Source organism: Staurois parvus, unplaced genomic scaffold, assembly GCF_062004578.1.
Source record: "Staurois parvus isolate SC_StPar_1 unplaced genomic scaffold, SC_StPar_1.0 ptg000011l, whole genome shotgun sequence".
NCBI lineage: Eukaryota > Metazoa > Chordata > Amphibia > Anura > Ranidae > Staurois > Staurois parvus.
In genome coordinates, this window is record NW_028317807.1 from 29,307,917 (window position 1) to 29,325,761 (window position 17,845).

Here is a 17,845-nt window from a genome sequence, read left to right on the forward strand (position 1 = left end):
ATGGGATAAGAAATATTTCTCTTGCCCAGTGACTAAATCATAAATAGGGAACCAATATACATGCTTGGTATGCTCACACAATAGCTCTATAAAATGAATAATTGCAAATATAACAATACCATCAAACTATACGTACAGTGCACTTGTATGCAAAAGGATACCCCCCCCCCCCCGCATCCAATGTGAATACTAAGTAATAGTTAATCTTCTTATCCATAGCAATCCTCTGTGTTAAGTGCTCCAATCAGTGCTCCCACTCGCCACAAATAATTAACCACCTTGAATGGTCGGTCAAATAGTGCATTGGGTGTGGCAGCACTCTCTTGCAGTAAGTTTGCCATCTGTATGATCTTGATACCTCTATCCACTGGTAACAGACTCCATATGTGAAAACACCTCCAGATCAATCGCTTGTGAAAACTCCTCCAGAACATCCACAATACTCCACCACCACTGTCACCATAAAACATCAAAGGAAAACTTTCATAGTGTTATTAGGTAAACATTGAAAATTGCACTTGCATAAAAAAAACCCATCAGGCTCATGACAATTTTTGATTTACAATCTTCCACTGCATTATGATTCTAAATGTAATTTTTCTTTCTTTAAAATACATGTTATACTTTGTAAGCAAGGAAAGAGAAGAGAGGGGCGCCAGACTAAGTGCAGCATTAATCGTAGTGATTTATTAGCGTTTGACTGGCAACAAGAACGGATCTCCTGGGCCTCGTGGAGCGGCCAGCCGACGTAAGGAAACCAGCTTGGAATGCAGAGGTCTAAGGCGGAAGCTCCACTTCGAAACGCGTTACCGCCCATTTACGTCACCGCGCTCTGACGTTACGTCCGCCCCGGCGCCATGTGCATTCCAAGCTGCTTTCCGTACGGCGGCCAGCCACTCCAGGAGATCCGTTCCAGCTGCTAGTCGGATGCTAGGACTCCTTGTCCTCCTCCGGCTCCCGGGATTGCTTAAGGACCCCGTCCAGGGTGACATGCTGATAATGTTTATACTTCTAGTGAGTTGCCAATTGTTTATCTTGCAATAAATTACTACGATTTATGCTGCACTTTAAGTAAGATCCATTATACCCCTCCAGCGCCAAATATTTACTTATTGTAACATGTTATACATTACCTACTCTTTGTAAAAGTTTACACAGGGAAGCCGCTGTCCCCTCCCCCCCATTTAATGCAAAAAAAAATCAAACGCATGAAATCGGTTTTCCAGTAACTGATATATAACAAACCCTGATGAGCAAAAAGTGATTCAAAATTCTTCACGCTTCTAGTGTCGTGTACCTCCTTCGCATAGGTGAAAAACCTGCTCGCCTCCTTGTTAAGCCTCATACATGAAAGGATCGATTATTCTTGTCCCCTCAAAGACCCCCGGTCTGTGGAGAGATTCCTGGTTATCAGCAGAATTCTGGGAACACCCTATGAACACAGAATAATGGCAGCTTTTGTTCAAAGATGTCCAAAGTTTATTAGACATTACTAAGGTTATATAGAATACAGAACAGAATGAAAAAGGGAAGGGGAGCTGACTACATGAAACATGACATATACATTTCTTGGTATAAACGGTTTCTGCTAGCTTTCTGAGAATCAGCTGGACACAGAAAGGTCAGGGTCATCTTATCGTTGTTTATACATTCTTGAGCAAACTGAAACCGTTTCATTAAACTTCCAATATATCTGCAAAAAAACTAAATTAATACTTAAAATGGCGTACATCAACAAAATGGAGGTTATCTAGATCCTTTTAATACATAGGTCATAACTTGCTAAATACACTTTCCCAAATACATGCGCTAATTCTGCCTCTTCTCCTCTTGGTCCAGATTCACACTAATCTCTTACTTCCATATTACTCAAACTTCAAAGTGTATGGGTAGCATAAAATGAGAAAGAAGAACCATAATGCTCTCCATTGTTCACGAAGCTCCCAAAAACATTATAAAAACTTATAGAATGTGTAAAAATATAAAAGCTTCTAATGTCTGCAATGATCGGGGCTCGCCACATGAGCTTCCAAGATGGCCACAGGGTGCAGTCACAGGCTCTGTTCTTCCCTTCTGTACGCGTTATTCCCTGTAATGGGGCTTGCTCAGTAGGCAGGGAGCCGACACACCTCAAGCCCTTATATAGCCTCACCCACTGCTTCTAATGTCACTTCTGGTTTTCGCAAGGTTTATGTAACTGGTTCCCATGAAAGCAGTGGGTGAGGCTATATAAGGGCTTGAGATGTGTCGGCTCCCTGCCTACTGAGGAAGCCCAATTATAGGGCTTGACATGTATAGACCTATATGACCTACGTATGAGGTCTGACAAGGAGGTGAGCAGGTTTTTCACTTCTGCAGTGGAGGTACACATGGCACATGAAGAGTGAAGAATTTTGAATCACTTTCTGCAGTGTTTTGAGTTACATCAGTTATTGGAGGACTGATTTCACATGGGTTTTTTTTTTTTTCACTTTTTTACATGTGTACATTTTTTTACTTACTGTTGCGCTACGCTACTTGTGTGTGAATATTGTAAAGATGTGAACAATATGGAGTCAGATCATCATATCCTTGCATCAAGAGTTCCTCTATAACTGTTTTTCTTTGTTTTTCTGTTCTTGAATTCTTCTGGCATTTTATAACATTTGTAACCTTATGTATCTTGTTATTGTTGGGACATCTGTGGTTTTTCCTTTTCCAAAAATGGTTCTAAACCTTGCCAAGACCCTTTCTCTATTTTGATAAAGTCCGTTTTTGCGTAATTATAGTTTGAGTTATTATTATGACAGGGAACCTTTTACGTGTGTCTAAGAGGTCAGTGTGACCACATCTGGTGTTGAGACAATCCGTTAGGAATTTCTCTTGATTCGGACTTATGCCCTAGATTGAAAACCATCTTGAAGGTTTCGTATAAAACATCCACACATGTATCCATCTGTATTACATTGACTGTATGCTCTGTGATCCAATGTACATTGTATTTCTTCAGTAAACTTGTATCAGACGTATGCAACAGAATTGGCTGCATCTCCACCTCCGGCTCGTAACCAGCAACAGGAGGAACAGCACAGGCACCTAAGGTGAGAAACTTTTTCTCATATTATTTACTGTCTTTACTGTTCGGGAGTGAGGTGCCGGGTGGGGATTGCAGCTACAGAAGGTAACACGTTTCCATTGTTAATTTACAAATGCGTTCTGTCTGTGTATGATTACTGAGAATAGAATTTTTGAAAGGAAAAAACAGCTGCTTCACACCTCCACAAGGACTGGATTATGATCCAACCCAGGACTTTACAAAGCAATTAAAAAGTCTCATTAAAACACTTCCAGTCCACCTACATTCAGAACTTATAAATGCGATTCTGGATCATCCAGAAATCGGGGACTTCTACATGCTGGCCAAAATCCACAAGCCAGGAAATCAAGGCAGACCCATCATACCAGGTATGAACACACTCACCGAACAAATCTCAGGCTTTGTAGAAAATTTTTTTAAAACCGTTAGTCAAGAATACTGCTAGTTTCCTGCAAGACACAACTGACATTCTGAACAAGATCAACAACATACAGCAATTACCATCTGTCACTATCACGGCGTCAGAAACCAGACCTTCTCCCCAAACTCGTGACCGAAGGACCGGCTAATCTAAAACAGCGATGTGACTTGCGTAACAATGCCACACCTAGCTGCACCCTACACAGAGATTTTCCAGCTAATGGTCAACCGATCGATGTGCCGTCAGCCAGAGCGATTGTTACTGGGTCGGGTTAATTGCGCAACTAACCCTTCACTGCCACCACCCCTTTTTGTACAGAGAAAGGGGAAACTCTCTTTAACAAATATACACTGTAATGGTTGAAAAGTCGTCTGTCCAATACGGTCACGCAGGCCGATTGGGCAGAGGATTAAACAAACACAGTAGTGTCTCTTTAGAGGCAGGAATTCGTAAATTCCAATTAAGCGCTTTAGAAACCGTTTAACACTTTCAGAAAGAGATTACTAAAAGAGTCAAACAGGTGCAATAAAATATTTACAGAAAAAGATGTAACTAAGATGGATATATACAGACACACAGACACACAGAACCATAGCACAGCAGAGAGATAATAGGAAGGAAGTTAAAGGGTTAAGTTACTTGCCATTTAAGCCTTTGATGTAAGCAGATCCAAATTTCAGAGCAGAATGGTGCTTTGATCTCCCGCTGTTAGGATGGAAAAAATGGGAGAAGTCTTCAACTTAACTTTTTAGGCCTGCTAGCCTGTGTTTTAAAGTCCCCCAGCAGGGGGGTGGCTCTGAGTAACTGACCAATGTTTAGGGAGGAATCGTCAGGCGAACTCTGAATTAGAACCAACATCTGTCATAATCCATGATATGAAACCTAGGGGACAAACTGACTTGAAGAATGTTCATTTAATTCTGTCACCTATGCTGCTAGGTTTTGAGGTTACAATCTCATTTCCTGGGAAAAGCTGCCTTATCTGGGTTACAAAGTGAGAAATTACACATGTTCTTGGGCAGCTAGTCTCTGTCTCTCTTGGGGTGCTTTGTAGCTCTGGGCCCCCTGCTGCTCTACCTGCCAGTGACACTTTTAACACACACACATCTGTCACTGTGCTTCTCAGGGAGGGAGGGGGAAGGAGAATGAGAAATGAGACATAATATATACTCTGTTCCAAGATGGAGGTGCCTACAAAATGGTTGAACTGCGTACTTCACTGTGTTTTAGCAGTTTTTGCGACACCATCTAATACACTTCTAGTGACTATGGATGTAGTATCCCTGTATAGTAATATCCCTCACAAGGATGGATTAGCTGCATGTCACAGATCCTTATCCTCACCAAACCACAAATACACTGCTGAGGATGTTACACAGCTCATTGAATTCATACTTACACACAACTACTTTACTTTCAATAAAGACATCTATCTTCAATGTATGGGTACTGCGATGGGAAGTAAAATGGCACCCCAATATACCAATTTATTTATGGCTGACCTGGAGGAAAAATTCCTGAACATGGAACAAAAAACATACAGATACTATCGCTATATTGATGATATTTTCATCATATGGACAGAAGGTGAAGAGAACCTAAAACTAAATTTTACTCATTGATCAACACTTTTCATCCATCAACCAAACTAAAAATGGAATACTCACACAACTTCCTAGACACCACAGTATACATAAGGGATGATACGCTTCACACCTCAATATACACAACACCCCCTGACAGGTGCAACTACCTCCACAGTTCTAGCTTGCACCCCCAACACATGAAACGTGCCATCATACACAGTCAGGCTATTAGATACCACCAAATATGTTCTGACCCAAGAGACAGAGATAAACATCTTGGGACACTAGCAGACTCCTTCCATAAGAAAGGTTACAAGAACAAAACTATCAATACCAGCATAAACACAGCCTTGAGAACCCGGAGAGAAAATCTACTTCAGTACAAAGAGAAAAAAAACAAACAACCGTGTATCTCTAGTAACTACATACAACCCAGCACTAGAGGGAATAAGAAAAATAATCAAAGATTTACAACCCATCATAACAGAGGATGGAACTCTGAAAGAAATATTCCAGCAACCACCAATACTGGCTTTCAGACAACCCCCCAACCTCAAAAATAAACTAATCAGTAGGAAACTTCCTTCTGATCAAGTTGTCACAAATAATGGAAGCACACCCTGCAATAAAAAACGCTGCAAACTGTGCAACCAAATCAATCCATCAAAAAGTGTCAGACACTCAAAAGGGATCTTCAATATCTCCGGATCATACAGCTGCACCTCTAGTAATGTTGTGTACCTTATCCAGTGCAGAAAATGTAGCAAAGAATCTTTTGTTGGTGAAACAGGACAGAAGTTGCAAACAAGGTTGAATTTGCACAGACATACCACCAAGGAACATAAAGAAGATGACTTTTGCACACCTGTGGGACACCATTTTGCACAACCAGACCACACTGTGAAAGACCTCAATATTTTTTAGTTCTTTAAAGGAAATTTCAAATCCATTTTGGAAAGAAAAACTTTTGAACTAAGAATAATTCTATTTGACACAAGAGAACGCCTGAATTTGCACATGGGATTCCTCAATCGTTATCCAACAGTTTTATGACTCCCTCTGTGAGTTTTGTTTCCCCCCCCCCCCTGTTTCTGCTGAGTCTTATCTGTGTCTAACCCTAGCCTTTTAAGTGTGTGTGTGTGTGTGTGTGTGTGTGTGTGTGTTTTTTCTTTGTTGTGTTTTTTTTTTTTTTTGTGTAACCTGTGGTCCTCAGCGGATAGCCACAGTGAATATGACCTGCTGTGTGTTTTTTGGGGTTCTTTATATTTGTGGTAATGTGTTATGGAATCACCTTTTACAGTGTTTGAGTGGCGACAAATTGCTTTAAGATTTTTTTTGTTTTATCATTGTTCACTAATATCATTAGTTTAGGTTGCGCTGAATGCATTTTGGTTTTAGTTGTAACATCATAGCAAGCCACTTACTATTGGAGGCACTTGTTCTGTGTAGTTTATGTAAGAATTTATTCTAAATACGTAGGGCGGTGTCCTCTCCCTTAAACAAAATATCGCACTGCCTCCAGCCATTAAAATACGGCAAATATTTAATGAACTAATCATTTGGACACCTTTAATAATTTGATCACCGCTTAATAATATACCTTGAGTCCTTTTTAGCCAGTATGATTTCGTACCATATACACAAATTGCCTTTTTAATTTTTATTTATGTACAAAAAAATAAATGTATGTATATATGTATGTATGTATATGTGTGTGTGTATGTGTATATATATATATATATATATATATATATATATATATATATATATATATATATACACATACATACAAACGCAAAATACTGGTGATAACTGTATACTTGTACATACAATCAAAAATATGACAGGCTAATTTCTATATGATCCAACAATATAGGATTATAGATAATAGTAAATAGAGGAAAAATCAAATTTAGGTATAGGCTGTAACCTTTATAGTGCTTCAGAAATGATTTCAAATTTCTCGTGGCCATAGAGAAAAAGAAAAGTATCTCTAATAAATTGCACTGTAACAAAAATACCAATCAGTTAAATATGCAATATATACTCTCAATACCAAATCAAATAATTTTTAGTGATAATTATGTATATAATCTTAATATTCCTAAACACACAATACAAATGCTAGAAGTCTTTGGAAAATTGGAAATATCAAAATACAATATCCTAGCAGTCTCACCTCTCCTAGAACCTTGATTTTGAGGACTCACCAGTGGGATGCAGTTGGGCCTTCAAATGGTCCTCAAGACAAAATGGCAGCTGGACTCCTTCAGCAAAATGGCCACAGGTAGCAAGTGATGGATAGTGCAGTCTGGATTGTAGTGTTTAGAGTAGAGTGTAGTTATGTAGGAGTTCAGAGGTTCAGAAGTTTCAGATTGTAGAATGATTTTTCAGCTGGATTCCTTAAGTGTGAGGTGTATGGCCTTTTTTACCATACAATCCTTTGTTTCAAGAGACCCTCCCAACAGGCTTGTTGATTGGCCGGTCGAGAAGTGTGTGTACATAAAGATAAATCTTACCTGTCCACTGGGGACAGCTAGGCATCCAAAGAAATTTGTGTTTTAATGATGACTCATGCTTTAATTGAAACCAAAATGTCTTTAGGTATTAAATATATATGTCTTATCCAAGTATAGTTGATTTCAATACTAATTCTTGGATAAGGAACAGATATATATATATACATACATACATACATACATACATTCAGTTTCTCATTTCCCTGAGATTTAAACTGTTTTGAGATTTGATTTCTTTGGAAATGTACAATTGACACCAATTCATAAATCATCTTATGCTTCATCATCTCACACTTAATTGAGTGGTATGCAATACCCAACTTTGTGGAATATATTTTGGTGTGTGGAAACATACCCTTTATAAGATCCCATTGATATAAACTACATTTTTCTTTGTATCTTAGCTGACCCAGATTTTACCTTGGGCTGAATGTACAGTTCATGGGAATGTGACTGAGAACCTTGTCCATTGTTGAGTAATTAAGGTAAATAGACTGGCCTGTAGTTAAAACCTTAGTTCAATAGCATATGGTTACATTTCAAGGAGACGGTTTGTTCATCACACTTTCCAAGGTTTTGTGTGAGCTTTCAGACCTTGTATATGTTCACTTGTAAAAATTCAAATAATGGTGTTTGACCACCTGTAATTAAGTCTCCTGCTGTCAAAGTATCTCCTAGCTTCCCATAGACAATGGTACCTGTTTATATGACACTTTTGCAAGGTCTTTGAATCGCCAGAATCAGATCCCACCATTGTCTTTTTCTGGTACTCTTGTTTGATCACCTGTAGAAATTCAAATAGTGTTTGTCTCATTGTCTTTTTAAACAAGTTTCTTCCACTCACTGGTTTTTTTAACTTCCTAGAAGGTCATTTGAATTTCAACCAAGAATGTTAACCCCTTACAGTCAGCCAGGATTCACAATTCTGGAATAATATCATTTTCTTAAATAGTCCCCCAAAAGTCACTACAGCTGCCTCGCTGTCTCCATCTATTGACACAGACAGTGGGACTTGGCTCCAACCCCCCACTCCACTGTCACTTGCTGTGACTGACAGCAGCAGAAGCCAATGGCTCCTGTTACTGTCTCTGAGCCAGTGAGGAGGGAGAGAGACGCTGCTCTCATGCACATCGCTGGATCATGATCATGCTCGGGGAAGTGGGGGAAGCTGTATGCAGAATTTTTTTTTACCTTTTTAAAGGAAGGCATTAAAGCAGTAGTAAACCGCAGCTTGGAAAAAAAATACAAGGTAATGTCTTAATGTGCTAGTATTTATTGCATACTAGCACATTATGAAGAACTTGTCTTAAACTGAAGCTCTCCACTAGCACGCTGTCACCGCTGCAGAGGCTTTTATCTTCACTTAGTCTTCCTTCCGGGTTTGCGAGCTTTGGCCATCTGACTGGCCGAGCCGTGATTACGTCACTTCAACACATGCATGTAGGAGTCTTGGACCATGGCACAGTGCGCTGAAGGAACAGCACTGGTATGCGGTTCCTTCAGAGTGCATGCGTCGGCTGTCAGAAACCGTGATTATCTCCTAAATGGGGCACGTATTCATTTTACCTACAGGTACAGTGCCTTGAAAAAGTATTCATACCCCTTGAAATTTTCCAAATTTTTTTTCATGTTACAACCAAAATCATAAATTTTATTTCTTTTGGCATTTTATGTGATAGACCAACACAAAGTGGCACATAATTATGAAGTGGAAGGAAAATGATAAATGGTTTTCAAAATTTTTTACAAATATCTGAAAAGTGTGGCGTGCATTTGTATTCAGCCCGCTGAGTCAATACTTTTTAGAACCAAGTTTTTTGCTGAAATTATAGCTGCAAGTCCTTTTGGGAATGTCTCTACCAGCTTTGCACATCTAAAGAGTGACATTTTTTGGCAATTTTTTGCAAAATAACTTAAGCTCTGTCAGATTGGATGGAGAGTGTCTGTGAACAGCAATTTGCAAGTCTTGCCACAAACTTTCAATTGGATTTAGGTCTGGACTTTGACTAGGCCAACATCAATATGCTTTGATCTAAACCAGCAATGGGCAAACTACGGCCCGCGGGCCATATACGGCCCGGCGGACCTTTTAATTCAGCCCGCAGCCAGGGCAGGCAAACATTGGCTGTCAGGATGTGTGTAGGCGGGGCAGCGTGACGAACGTGAGGGGAGCTAGGCTCCTCTCACAGTCCGCCCTGAAGACCGGAACGGCGCGGGAACACGGCGAGAGGAACGCGCAAGGCAAAGGTAAGTGAATTGACACAGGGGACTTGGCTTACTACTTGGGGGGGAATAGTACTGTGGGGGATGAATTACTATAGGGGGGATGAATTACTATATGGGGGATGAATTACTATGGGGGAATATTACTATACTTACTATGGATGACACATACACATCATTCATCTACTCTTGGTCCGGCCCCCGGGTCCAATATATGAACCCATTGCGGCCCTCAAGTCAAAGTTTGCTCACCCCTGATCTAAACCATTCCATTGTAGCTCTGGCTGTATGTTTGTTTAGGGTCCTTCTCCGCTGGAAGGTGAACCTCCACCCCAGTCTAAGATTGCCCTGTATTTGGCTCCATCCATCTTCCCATCAACTCTCACCAGCTTCCCTGTCCCTGCTGAAGAAAAGCATCCCCACAACATTATGCTGCTACCACCATGTTTCACGGTTTGGATGGTGTGTTCAGGGTGATGTGCAGTGTTACTTTTCCGCCACACATAGCGTTTTGCTTTTAGGCTAAAAAGTTAATTTTTGGTCTCGTCTGACCAGAGCACCTTCTTCCACATGTTTGCTGTGTCCATCTGCAAACAGGGCTTCTTATGGCTTTTTCAACAATTACTTTCTTCTTGCCACTCTTCCATAAAGAGCAGATTTGTGGAGTGCACGACTAACAGTTCTTCTGTGAACAGATTCTCCCACCTGAGCTGTGAATCTCTGCAGCTCCTCCAGAGTTACCATGGGCAGCTTGAGATGAGATGCTCCATGAGATGTTCAAAGCTTGGGATGATATTATTTTTTTTTTTTTATCTAACCCTGCTTTAAACTTCTCCACAACTTTGATGCTGTTTGTTCCCTAATGTTCTCTTACAAACCTCTAAGGGCTTCACAGAATAGCTGTATTTATACTGAGATTAAATTGCACACAGGTGGACTCTATTTACAGGCGACTTCTGAAGGCAATTGGTTCCACTAGACTTTAGTTAGGGGTGACAGAATAAAGGTGGCTGAATACAAATGCATGTCACATTTTTTTTAGATCTTTATTTGTAAAAACTTTTGAAAACCATTTTTCATTTTCCTTCTACTTCACTATTTATGTGCCACTTTTGTGTTTGGTCTATCTCATAAAATCCCAATAAAACACAACCACTTTAAAAGCAACCAGTTCTATTGGCTGGCCATTAGAGGTCATAGCTGCAAGTTGAAGAACTGATTGGATTTTGTTTTACTATTCTGTTCAAATTAATGTGTGAAACGAGAACTCCTATTTGATCAGGAATACACAATCAGATTTCCTCATGAGTGGTATGTTGGTCTTTTTCAGCCACTTTGTAAATATGTTGACATAAGGTCAACTCTTAGGTAATGTTGGTGTTTGATGTATAATTTGGTACTTAATAGTGAGTCTCAGCCTGGGTTCACACTGATTCGGTCCAGAATTTGCAGCATTTTCTGTGCGAATTCCGCACTGCATCAGAATCGCACCCTGTTCATGTGAACCGCTGCGAGTGTGTGTTAAGTTAACCCCCCCGAAATCCGTCCGCAAGATGCGGTGTGATGTGCAGAATCGGATTGCGTATTTGTGAATATCCATGCCATCCAATTCTAGTGCGGACCGAAAAAAGGGTCCTGCACCTTTTGGGAGCGGTGCGATTAGTGCCATACAAAATGTATGGCTCCAATCACACCGCACACAACTCGCATGTGATTTGCACAGGAATGCGATGCGGTTCCTGTGTGAATCATATGCGATGTATCGCACCACATATTTGCGAACCCAGGCTAAGGGCCCATTAAGAAATGTGGCAGCCCCTGCCGCCCCCCTGAAAAGTGATCCGCAGTGCATTACTTTTTAGAGTGTGTGCTTTTAAAGCCCCCGACCACTTGTGTGAATGAGCTTTAGGAGCACCCTTATTTTTCTAATTACATACACAACCATTTCTTCCTGCTTTGTAGTGCTACATGTGGTATTCTTTACTGTTCCTCTTCACAGTGCAAGCCTGTGAGCTAGATGATGTATTGGAAACCACATACCATCTGTGTTGCTGATATCTTGACTCCTCTTTTGTCAAGCAGGGAGGCTAAGTGAGGCAATAATGCAGTATATGTGTCTTTCCAAAATTTCGTAGATTCAGTCGTGTTACCAGATTCTGTGAAGAATCGTTAAACCAGATCAATATGTGTAAGGCCACCATTAGAAAGATAGTTGTCTGTCAATGTCTGTGGTGGTTTATGTAAGGATTTATTCTACTTCCCTTAGATGAAATATTACAGTGCCTCCAGCCGTTAAAATACGGCAAATATTTAGTGAACCAATAATTTGGACACCTTGATAATTTGATCACCACTTTTTATACCTTGAATCCTTTTAGCCAGTATGATTTTGTACCATACACACAAAATTTGCCTTATAATAGATAAATATAAAAATTTATTTATGTACAAAAATTATATATATATGAACACAAAACACAAAAGACTGGTGATGAATGAATACTGGTACACACGATCAAAGATATACTATACCAATATCATACACGATATAATATTTCTAAATAATGAAAAATAATATAACAATTTTTCTAGATAATGATTATTAAAAATTAAATTTAGTAATAACTAATAATTTAGAGTATCTCAGAGGTTATTTTCTCACATCCCGTGGCCATAGGAATGGGAGAAGATATTCCCTGATTAAATTATACTCTAATTACTAATATTTAATAATTTATGAAATATGAAAAATTTGTAATATGACACCAACAATATCTACAGTAATACGGGATCTCTCTCTCTCTCTCTCTCTCTCTCTATCTCTATCTCTATCTCTAAACACCCAATACAGTTGTTATCACTCTAAGGCAGTGGTTCTCAACCTTTCTAATGCCGCGACCCCTTAATACAGTTCCTCATGTTGTGGTGACCCCCAACCATAAAATTATTTTCCTTGCTACTTCATAACTGTAATTTTGCAGTGGGAGGACTAGCGCCCCATCACTGATGTCAGTGGGATGAATAGTGTCAGTGGGAGGAATAGTGCCCCATCGTTGGCGTCAGTGGGGGGAGGAATAGTGCCCCATCGTTGGCGTCAGTGGGGGGAGGAATAGTGCCCCATCGTTGGCGTCAGTTGGGGGAGGAATAGTGCCCCATCGTTGGCGTCAGTGGGGGGAGGAATAGTGCCCCATCGTTGGCGTCAGTGGGGGGAGGAATAGTGCCCCATCGTTGGCGTCAGTGGGGGGAGGAATAGTGCCCCATCGTTGGCGTCAGTGGGGGGAGGAATAGTGCCCCATCGTTGGCGTCAGTGGGGGGAGGAATAGTGCCCCATCGTTGGCGTCAGTGGGGGGAGGAATAGTGCCCCATCGTTGGCGTCAGTGGGGGGAGGAATAGTGCCCCATCGTTGGCGTCAGTGGGGGGAGGAATAGTGCCCCATCGTTGGCGTCAGTGGGGGGAGGAATAGTGCCCCATCGTTGGCGTCAGTGGGGGGAGGAATAGTGCCCCATCGTTGGCGTCAGTGGGGGGAGGAATAGTGCCCCATCGTTGGCGTCAGTGGGGGGAGGAATAGTGCCCCATCGTTGGCGTCAGTGGGGGGAGGAATAGTGCCCCATCGTTGGCGTCAGTGGGGGGAGGAATAGTGCCCCATCGTTGGCGTCAGTGGGGGGAGGAATAGTGCCCCATCGTTGGCGTCAGTGGGGGGAGGAATAGTGCCCCATCGTTGGCGTCAGTGGGGGGAGGAATAGTGCCCCATCGTTGGCGTCAGTGGGGGGAGGAATAGTGCCCCATCGTTGGCGTCAGTGGGGGGAGGAATAGTGCCCCATCGTTGGCGTCAGTGGGGGGAGGAATAGTGCCCCATCGTTGGCGTCAGTGGGGGGAGGAATAGTGCCCCATCGTTGGCGTCAGTGGGGGGAGGAATAGTGCCCCATCGTTGGCGTCAGTGGGGGGAGGAATAGTGCCCCATCGTTGGCGTCAGTGGGGGGAGGAATAGTGCCCCATCGTTGGCGTCAGTGGGGGGAGGAATAGTGCCCCATCGTTGGCGTCAGTGGGGGGAGGAATAGTGCCCCATCGTTGGCGTCAGTGGGGGGAGGAATAGTGCCCCATCGTTGGCGTCAGTGGGGGGAGGAATAGTGCCCCATCGTTGGCGTCAGTGGGGGGAGGAATAGTGCCCCATCGTTGGCGTCAGTGGGGGGAGGAATAGTGCCCCATCGTTGGCGTCAGTGGGGGGAGGAATAGTGCCCCATCGTTGGCGTCAGTGGGGGGAGGAATAGTGCCCCATCGTTGGCGTCAGTGGGGGGAGGAATAGTGCCCCCTCGTTGGCGTCAGTGGGGGGAGGAATAGTGCCCCCTCGTTGGCGTCAGTGGGGGGAGGAATAGTGCCCCATCGTTGGCGTCAGTGGGGGGAGGAATAGTGCCCCATCGTTGGCGTCAGTGAGGGGAGGAATACTGTCTCATCGTTGGCGTCAGTGGGGGGAGGTATAGTGCCCCATCGTTGGCGTCAGTGGGGGGAGGAATAGTGCCCCATCGTTGGCGTCAGTGGGGGGAGGAATAGTGCCCCATCGTTGGTGTCAGTGGGGGGAGGAATAGTGCCCCATCGTTGGTGTCAGTGGGGGGAGGAATAGTGCCCCATCGTTGGTGTCAGTGGGGGGAGGAATAGTGCCCCATCGTTGGTGTCAGTGGGGGGAGGAATAGTGCCCCATCGTTGGTGTCAGTGGGGGGAGGAATAGTGCCCCATCGTTGGTGTCAGTGGGGGGAGGAATAGTGCCCCATCGTTGGTATTAGTGACACAAATGATGGGGCACTATCCCTTCCACTGACATCAATGATACTTACCTTGCTGACTCCTGCTCCAGCCTGGGCTCGCTCTCTCCCTCTCCCATCTACAGCCTGCATACCTGGCTGCAGCAGCAAAATTTGCACTTACCTGTCAGCTGTCTTCCTTCTCTGGCCGCTCTCCTCTTCACTCGTTCCTGCAGCTCCCTCAATCTTCTTCGATCTCCGCGCGCTGCCGCTCGGCTCCTCCTCTCCAAGCTCCACCTTCTCGCTGGTGATTGGCCGCCTGTGTGCCTCTCCTGAGCTACAGTTCCGGTGGCCAATCGGTGGCGAGGAGGCGGTGACAGGGGCAGCATATCCCGCCCACACATCGCCGGAGACAGCAGCGGTGTCTCGGTTCCTAAGACCATCGGAAATATGTTTTCCGATGGTCTTAGGCGACCCCTGGGAAATGGTCGTTCGACCCCCAGGTTGAGAACCGCTGCTCTAAGGTAATTCTTATCACTCTAGACAACAGAGGAAATATGCAATATAAAATTAAATGGACAGTCTCACCAACCCAGAACTTGGACTATGACACTTTCCAGTGGGTTCAGCTGGCAATGGACACGCCTTCAGAATAATGGCCACAGGGCAAGTGATAGGTAATGTAGGATAGTAGAAATTCAGAGAGTTGAGAAGTTTAGTGAAAAGTTTTTTTTTTTAAAAGTTTGAAAAGATTAGGCAGTAGATCTTCAGATGGATTTCAGCCTCGTCAGATTTCCTTCAGCTTGTCTCAGTTTGTTGTTTTTCAGTGAGGGTTTCTTTCAATGAGTTTTTTTTTTTTCCAGGTTTCTTTTTCTTTCTAAATGAGGTGCATGGCTTTTTATACCACCTAAACTATTGTTCTAAGAGACCCTCCCAACAGGCTTTTTGATTGGCCGGTCCAGAAATGTGTGTACCTAAGCTCTCTCTCACCTGTCCACTAGGTGGCAGTCAGGGCTCATAGAACAATTTGAGTATTGATGATGACTCATACCTCAGGTGGAATTCAAGGTGATTTTAGGTATTAAATATACATCTCATCCAGATATATATTTGATTATACCTATAATGTTCTGGATAGGACTATAGAAGATATATGTATATTCAGTTATTCATTTCCCTGAAATACAAACTTGTGTGAAAGCATTTGTTTTCTGATACAACATACAACTGATGCTAATTCACAATATATCTTACTTTTCCTCATCTCAATACTCAAGTTAGTGATATACAATCCCCATTCTGCTGAATATATTGTGTGTGAAACATACTCTTTATAACATCCCATTGATAATATGCTTTTTGATAATATCTCTGTGGGTAGATATATCCAGTTCTTAGCCTTATGTCCTAAGTTTAACCTTTTTGTTTCAGAACAAAAATTCCCATGAGTAGGAAAGACCCTCTGTTTACCTGTCCATTGTGTAGGAGTTAGGGTAAACAACCAGTTATACTTGTAACCTTATTGGATAATAGTATATTGTGACAGTTCGAGAAGTTTGTTTGTTCATCACGCTCTCCAAGGTTTTGGATGAACCTTCAACCAGTTAGGTTTCCGTCTCATATATTGTTCACTTGTTTAGGTGTGATGACTCAATGTTTAGAGGTCTAACGTCTTATTTGACTGTCTGATTAACTTTTGTATATGCATTTTCCCCAACCTCAATATACAAACAGTATTTGTTGATATATGTATCTTTTAGTTAGTCTCATAGTAGCCAATTTAAACCTCAGAATTGTCGCTCTTAGACCACCTGTGGATAGTCAAACAGTCTATTGTCTCTGGGAAAAGTTCCCTTCACCCATTATTTGCATGTCTTCACTGGAGGGTCCTTTGAATTTTCAACCAAGAAAAGTTAACCCTTAACAGATGGCTAGGCTGGTTGGCTTGTTGAAATAAAGTTATGTTTTGATAAATAACTTCAAAAGGCACTACATGTCCAACATGAACTTATCAGTACTTTTTACAGTGCCTTATTAAATGAGTTCCAATGTCTTCATGTGAAGTTAAAGCTTGTGAAATATGGGAAAGAAAAGACTCACAGATGTAAAGCTAAATTAATCCGCTATGAAAAAAAAATATTCAAAATAGTTTATCAATGAGAAAAAAATGTTGAAATACTTTGTAAAGTGTTTTATACTCGCCTAAGTATGGGTCCCAAGTTGACGTCACTTCTGGGTTCAGGGGACTGGTAATCCAGTGCTGCAGATGTGCCCACGCAGAATGATCCTTGATGTGGTCCCCTTTCACTGATGTCCTTTCCATCAGTCTCTCATCTGGATCCTGAAAAAAGAACGTGGCCCTGGACAGCAAATAGGAATTCTCCTTGTCAACCACACACAGAAGAAGAGAATACTTGCATGTGATGTGACTGCGGATTTAAGTGAATAAAAGAAGCATTTAGGTAGGGTTTTATATTTTTCATGCCAGGAATTAGTTTTACTGAGATGAAGCTAGGGGATGAGGGGGAAGGCCAGAATGTAGCCTTTCTAATTTTTCTTTTAACACATAATAGATTTTTAATAAATCACAACCTATTCAAATTCACATTTCAATTTCTAGAAAATGCTGGAAGTAGTTTTGAGCTCCTTTTTCTTACCCATCCACTCTTTATCAATATCTGAAAAAAGCATTTAAATGACAAATGTATCTAAATGTGACTTTTTTTTTTATTCCTTACTAAATTCTATCTTTTTTTTTTTTTTTTTGCAGAATAGTTTTTGCCTTGGATAAAGATCTCTGGCTAAAGGTGTTTGCTTATCCAGTGTAAGATGGAAACCGATTTTGTACAAGCATATAAGGAGGCTTGTTGGCCTATAGCGTTGATATGGGAACGTATAAACCATGCATACACCTCTGATTCTCCTCCTAAGGACTGGGGTCTCCAAAAAGGAGACTGTGGATTCCAATCCTGGTTTTTCGCCTCTCAAAATGAAAGTTACACAGTGGTTTGGGACGATCGGTTTTCTTATTGGAAAGTGAAATCTCCATTTGAAACCAATTTATTTTTTGTTGGACCGCTCTTTATAGACAAATCAAGGCAAGGCTTACATGTGCCTCCTTTATTTACTGTGAAAATATCAGATAAAGATCTCCTAATGCCTAACAATGCTCAGAAAGTGGCAACAAGAATGCTGCATATTGTGCGTTTGATCTCTAAGCCATGCATACCAAAGGGTAAAGATTCCACCATACCGCAGCAGTGATTATACTTCGCATTGTCACT

At 41.9% G+C, this 17,845-nt stretch overlaps 1 long non-coding RNA gene across 1 annotated transcript in view; it reads left to right on the plus strand.

Moving 5' to 3' along the window:
* The window catches only part of LOC149474143 (uncharacterized), a 29,815-nt gene extending 12,316 nt beyond the window's left edge, over positions 1–17,499 (plus strand). The window contains exons 3-4 of the long non-coding RNA XR_016312013.1: positions 2,990–3,080; positions 17,332–17,499. This is a non-coding gene — a long non-coding RNA (uncharacterized LOC149474143). The remainder of the gene's footprint in view (positions 1–2,989; positions 3,081–17,331) is intronic.
* Positions 17,500–17,845: the final 346 nt, after the last annotated feature.